The sequence below is a fragment of the Nicotiana tomentosiformis genome, chromosome 2 (assembly GCF_000390325.3).
Source record: "Nicotiana tomentosiformis chromosome 2, ASM39032v3, whole genome shotgun sequence".
In the NCBI taxonomy this organism is placed as follows: domain Eukaryota; kingdom Viridiplantae; phylum Streptophyta; class Magnoliopsida; order Solanales; family Solanaceae; genus Nicotiana; species Nicotiana tomentosiformis.
The window spans coordinates 126,206,485-126,213,876 of NC_090813.1; the positions used below are offsets into that span (position 1 = coordinate 126,206,485).

The 7,392-nt window shown below is 35.4% G+C and overlaps 1 long non-coding RNA gene across 1 annotated transcript; it reads left to right on the forward strand.

The window, feature by feature from the left end:
• Window positions 1-478: 478 nt before the first annotated feature.
• LOC104092607 (uncharacterized) lies at window positions 479-3,016 on the forward strand. The gene is made up of 3 exons (XR_685473.4): window positions 479-566; window positions 1,201-1,364; window positions 2,704-3,016. It is a non-coding gene; the product is annotated as an uncharacterized lncRNA (long non-coding RNA).
• Window positions 3,017-7,392: the final 4,376 nt, after the last annotated feature.

Consider the following 7,392-nt stretch of genomic DNA (forward strand, 5'->3'; position numbering starts at 1 on the left):
GTTGTTTAATTATACTATTGAGCAGATAGCATGGCATACAAAGATTTTTCCATGGTTTATAAACATATCTACTATTCACATGGTCATACCTACACTCATTTTCGTTCTCCAAGGTATTCCAATGTCCAAATATAACAAATTTAACCGATATTAATGTATTATATTGGTACGATTGAAGTCATTGTTATAGAAAAATATTCTTCTAAAAATTATTTATTGATAGCTAGTAAAAAATATTTTTTGAATAAATTTTAAAAAATAATTAATATAATAAATCAAAGAGTGTTTTGATGAATATTAATTTTGTGTAATAAAGATTAATAATTATGTCTAAGTGATAGTTTAAGTGATTATAAGGAAAATGACTACTATAATATAGAAACGGGACTTGAGGACGAACTAGGGTATACCTGAAATTATGCTTATGATTAGGGTTAAATTTATAATTACATAAATTTTAAACACATGTAGAACTCCTATTCTCTCTCATTTTCGTTCCATTCCCATTTTCACATTTCCTCTCCTCCTCTTTCTACTCCACTCTTTCAGTGAAGTTTTTCGCTTTGGTGAGTTTTTTCTGCAATCTCTCTTTGCTTCTTGCACCTTTTTATCAGTAATTAGAATATGGGTCTCACTATTTCAATGTTTTTCTATCTTTATTCTATTTATTTTCTGGATTGAACTCTCTGTTTTGATAATTTTTCTTTATTTTGTTTCAGTTACTTTGTTGGTAATTTGGATTGTTGGGTATATAATAGTTTATATTCTTCTGAATGAATTTCTAGCAAGAAATTGCTCATGTATGTCACTAATTATAACTAATTTCAATTACCTTATATTTTCATTAAGAAATTTGGTAATTTGACCTAGGGTTAGAACTTAAGGTTTTGAGCATTCAATCAAAGTTTTACCTCAGAGTTGGTCCAAAGAATTGAACGCCGTATTGGGACTAAACGCGTTGGTAAAGATCTAATTCATGATGAAATTTTTTGATTATTTCCCTGTGAAGTAACAATGCGTTGTATTTCGACCTTCCACGGGTGGATTCTGGGAGCATGTAATTACCATGGTCGACATGGTAACAACATTTTGTTGCATTTCATTGAATTTTTATTTGTTTCTCTCATTCCTCTACTTCATCTTTCTTGATTGTCTCTATCAATTTCTTTTAATTTTTTTCTCTTTCTTATTTCTTATTAGTTTAGTTCTGCTGACCCAAAGGCCAAGAAAGCCGGCTCCTTTGACACTAAGTCATTGAAATTCCATAGCTAGAGATGAAAAACTTCTGGTGATGTTACTCCTGATATTTTGAGTTCGTCCGATGAAGACGGTGCTGCAGAGATTCTTTGAGACAAAAGTGCAAGGTGAGCCTTTTAGAATCATTAACGATTGTAGGTGTTATTTGTTTTATAAAGATTCCTTGGAATTGCATGCAAGTCAATTGTAGATATATGGCAATTTCTCTTTCAATTGCAACCTTCTGTCTTTAAACATTGAATCTGTTTCTGCCAATATTGAAAGAGATTGATGCGCGCTCCTCTAGCTGATGATCAGTTGTGACTGAAATTTATCATTCAGAAGAAATATATTTTCTATATTTGTTAAATTAAGTTTTCTTTAATTTGATTGTCTAGCTGATATTAAATCGTGGGGGAGCCTAAATTTGTGCTTGAAGGTCAAACCGTAAAAAAGAATCAACTCTTTCTGTGATTAAGCACATTGAAAACGGAGTGCAGAATTATATAACTTGCACCTTCGTTAATTATTTACTAAGATAGTGGTGATTAAATGCCACAACCGTCTTTTTTATTGCCATGATCAATGCAACTGTTACTAAGTATAATAAAAGGTCTCACATTGAGTCTTCGGATATGGTGAACCAACTTCTACGGTAACATCTTTTCTTTAAATATCTATTTTATTTGATTGGGTGATTGGTTTATAACTGAAGGTAGATTTATTGGCTTCGTGGAGCCCAAACGTCCTGAAATTGCCGCAGCACTGTCAATGTCTATTTTAGTCTTCCAGGGAAAAAGGAGCAAAAAATTAATTAAAACGTCAATGCAATAACCCTACTTCTTCATACAAGTACTTGCACTACTTTTCTTTTGCTCTTGATTCTTGATGTATTGGTATATTTCTAATCTATTTTTTGGAGATATTGTCTTTGTCGTATAATATTCGCCGATCCCAACTTTGTTTGGAACTAAGGCGTAGTTTTCATTATTGTCTCTTTATTCTACAATAATGTGGTAGAATGGAGCTGGTTTTGATACTTAAACACTTAGTTTCCTTTGAGACTATCCATATTTGAAAGGGCATTTTATTTTTATGATAGTTTCTAATCATTACTCCCTCCGTTCCAATTTATGTGAACATGTTTGACTGGACACGAAGTTTAAGAAAAAATGAAGACTTTTGGAATTTGTGGTCCTAAACAATTCAAAATGGGGCCCGGAGTATTTGTGTGGTTATAAAAACTTCTCATTAAGGGTAGAATTGTAAGTTTAAGCAAAATTGTTTCCAAATTTAGAAACGGGTCATTCTTTTTGGAACAGACCAAAAAGGAAATAGGTTCACATAAACTGGAACGGAGGTAGTATTATATATGCATGTTTTCGGATAGTTCCCAATTAAAAATGGTTGTTGTTAAGTGTTATTACTCATTGAGCTAGCGACTCACTCCCCGCTATTTTTTTACAGAGACCTCAGTTGACGCAGGCGAAGATTTCGCAAATTAGAGCGCACGGGTTGATAGTTCTTGGTGAGCTCCGTATTTGTTTGCGTGGGCAAGGAGTTTAATTGATTGTTATGTTTTTTTCTTTGAACTCTTAGAGTCTCTCCATATCCATTCTTTTAGTGTCATAAATATTTTTTTGTTATTATAGACTTATGATGAGTATCGCACTTTCTTATCGAATTTGGAGATAAATTAGTATTTTTCGTTGTTAGTGGGTGGATTATTAATGGTTGAGACTTGTTTTGGTTAATGGATAAAGTTATTGTTTGTTGGATAGATATTAGGATATTTGGTTGTTGAATTTGAGACAGGAAAGTTTTCTGGATAGTCCAAAAAGAGGGGAAATTTTGTCCGTTTTTCTGTAAAATATCGATGCGGCTTACTTGGGGGAACTTGCTCCTTAGTACCGGTCATGATCCTAAATTGGTTTGTGACAAAGTTGGTATCATAGCCTAGGTTAATCCTGTGACTAATGGAGCACGCGTCGATAGTAGAATCTCAATTATGGTTATGTAGCTGGCCATTTCCATAATCATGATTCTGCCAGGACGTGAAAGGATCTGTCTTGTCTTTCTTATTCCTCCAAACGTGTATGGTTATTACGGTCAAATAACTACTTCTATCACTGTTATCTTATTCCTGTATGGTTCATCCGATAATAAAATTTGGCTAAAGGTTCGAAGATATCAAATGTTGACACTAGACAAGCAATTGTCCCTCGGCGCAGGAAAGCGGCAGAAGAAGTAGACACGGACAATGGAAGGGTCGTTGTGCCATAATGAGGAGCATTTTTTTCCGCTAACATGTGTAACAGAGCCCATTCCTGAAATTAGTACTACTCTACCACTCTAACAATATGGGAGTGCTATTATACAGGTAGTTACATCTATACAAATGAAAATTGAGATCTTGATTGTCACGATCTCAATTTTCATCCGTAGGATGTCGTGATGACACTTAGTCTCTACGACTAGGTAAGCCTAACATTTGATAACAACTGAACAGATATAATTAACAAAATACTAAAAATCAGTCTGAATAACTCATATAAACTTCCAAAAAATAGAATCTCAATAATACACTCCCCAAAAACCGTGGAAAAGAGTCATAAGCTGTAAGTACATCACTATCTGAAAGAAAATACAAAAGTAAATAAGAACAAGAGAAGGTGACTTTGAGGCCTACGGACGTGGAGCAGGTATACCTTAAAATCTCCAAAGTAGCAACTCAAATAAACTCTAGCGTCCGGCACGGGCAGACGTACATGGATCTGCACAAAAATTAAGCAGAAGCGTTGTATGAGTACACCACAACGGTATCTAGTAGGTATCAAGCCTAACCTCGGTAGAGTAGTGACGAGGCCAGGTCAAGACACCTACTAGGATATAAATAAACAAAATGAAACCATACGAGCGAATAATAATGGAAAGCGGAGAAATAATTGATACGAAACAAGATAATAGCATGAACTAACACTGGAAATTAAACATGCAAACAACATAAAAGAAGAAACTGAAGAGAACAAAAATGATCATATACGGACAATAACTGCTAGAACAAGGAAGAACAAAACAACAAGAAATATTCCCGCCAAAACTCTTTGCAACATGAGACAAACAACAAAAATTACAATGAGGTACCGCATCGTGTACAATAAGGAGCTTTCTTTCCGCTAACATGTGTAACAGAGCCCATTCCTGAAATTATACTACTCTACCACTCTAACAATAGGGGAGTGCTATTATAAAGGTAGTTACATCTATACAAAGGAAAATTGAGATCTTGATTGTCACGATCCCAATTTTCATCCGTAGGATGTCGTGAAGACACTTAGTCTCTACGACTAGGTAAGCCTAACCTTTGATAACAACTGAACAGATATAATTAACAAAATACTAAAAACCAGTCTGAATAACTCATATAAACTTCCAAAAAATAGAATCTCAATAATACACTCCCCAAAAACCATGGAACAGAGTCATAAGCTGTAAGTACATCACTATCTGAAAGAAAATACAAAAGTAAATAAGAACAAGAGAAGGTGACTCTGAGGCCTACGGACGTGGAACAGGTATACCTTAAAGTCTCCAAAGCAGCAACTCAAATAAACTCTAGCATCCGGCACGGGCAGACGTACATGGATTTGCACAAAAATTATGCAGAAGCGTTGTATGAGTACACCACAACGGTATCTAGTAGGTATTAAGCCTAACCTCGGTAGAGTAGTGACGAGGCCAGGTCAAGACACCTACTAGGATATAAATAAACAAAATGAAACCATACGAGCGAATAATAATGGAAAGCGGAGAAATAACTGATACGAAACAAGATAATAGCATGAACTAACACTGGAAATTAAACATGCAAACAACATAAAAGAAGAAACTGAAGGGAACAAAAATGATCATATATGGACAATAACTGCTAGAACAAGGAAGAACAAAACAACAAGAAATATTCCCGCCAAAACTCTTTGCAACATGAGACAAACAATAAAAATTACAACGAGGTACCGCATCGTGTACAATAAGAATCACCACCGAGGTACTGCTTCATATAAATCAAGAATCACAACCGAGGTACCGCCTCGTATCCACATTTCTCAATTTCAATCATAATCTTTCCTTATACCGCCGCGTGAGCCTGACATTTGAAATAGGCTTTGAAAACAGTTTTTCCGAAATAGCTACACGCACTTTAGCCCACCTTATGACGCAGTGTGGCTTCACGTAGTTCCCCTACAAGCAACACGCACATAAGTCCCACCTTATACTGCCACATGCATATTAACCACAAGCCTTATACCGCCGCACGAGCGTTAATATCACATCACAAGAATAACTCGCACCACAAGTGCCCATATATCACCACTTGCCAACAATCAACAAAATCAACATATACACAATAATAGCCCACGACTCCACCACAATATATACAAGAATATTAACAACAACAATGAATCTAAAAATGCTCAACAAGGAAGATGTTTCAATAATAACAATTTTGCCTAAACGTGATAACAACTTTCACAACTTCAATATCAATAACTCAACAATGAGAGATAATGTGTAACCACATTATTAAATAAGAATAACTCACAAGGGAAGAGATAACGTGTAACAATGGCTTTAAATAATGGAAATCAACAAAGAAAAGAGATAATATGAACAATAACTTCAAGTAATGACAATCAATAATGGAAGAGATAACACGGACAATAACTTCAAATAATGACAATCAATAATGGAAGAGATACGACGAACAATAACTTCAAATAATGATAATCAACTAATAGAGGCAATAAGTTCAACTAAAGCATGAGAGCTATTTATCAATTAGGATGTAGAACAAGTATTAACAAAATCATTTAAGGCATGTAAGGATACACTCACTCAAGTAGGACTAGATTGCCTATGAGAATTTAGACATGATACTACAGTTCAATTAAAGCATGGAAAAATTTCAAGTAGCCTAAACCGGTCAAATACCACGTACAACCCGTGTACCCACTCGTCTCCTTGCGTACACGGCTTTTACATAGCACAAATAAATGAATCATTACCAGTCCTAAGGGGTAGTTCCCCCATACAAAGTTAGGCAAAATACTTATTTCAACTAGGCCAATTCAACACTCGAAAATAGCTTTTCCCTTAAAATTCGCCTCTACGTGACTCAAATCTAACCAAATTCGACTTAATATCATCGAAAATGCTAGGGAAATCTATTGCAATAGATAAATGTGAGATCTTTATACTTTTCCCAAAAAGTCAACAAATGTCAACCCGGGGCCTCGTTCGTTCAAAACTCGGGGCCTGTTCGGCCAAAACACGGATCCAATGGTAGATTCCGACTGCTCATGACACCATGAGTTCATATATGTGATTAATTTTAAAATCGGAGTCCAAATCAACTTTCAAAACTCAAATTCCTATTTTTCAAAAACTTGCCAAAGTTTCACAAATTTTCACTTTGATTCATATGATTTTGATGTTAAAATCTAATATATGTTGATGAAATATGATTATAAATAGATTAGAATCACTTACCCAAGGTTTGTAGGTGAAAATCTCCTCTCCAAACCACCTCCTACCGAGTCTAGGTTCAAAGATGAGAGATGAAATCCCGATTTTCAGCTGTTATGTTTAGCTGCAGTTATTGTAATTGCAATAAGGGTTCGCAATTGTGCACTCTCGCAATTGCGAAGGAAATCTCGCAATTGCGGCACTGACATGCCAGTGAAGCTCTTCGTAAATGGGAAGATGGGTTTGCAAGCCCTCGCAAAAGCGACATATTTATCGCATATGCGAACTACCTAAATTCCCAGACCACTTCGCAATTGTGAGTCGGGCATCGCAATTGCGACATCTAAGGGCCCCTACTAAGCTTGAAATTACGAACCTGGTATTCGCAAATGCGATACGTGAAGCATCAGCATACCAGATTCTGCAATTTCAGTCCAAAAGACTTTGAAACATGTACCAAACTCATCTGAGACTTCGGGGCTCCAAACTAAACATCCACACGAGTCTAAAAATATCATACAAACTCGCTCATGCGATCAAAACAAAAAAAATAACATCTAAAATTACAACTAAACGTCTGAATCATATCAAATCAACTCCGAACGACACCAAATTTTGTAGGCAAGTTCT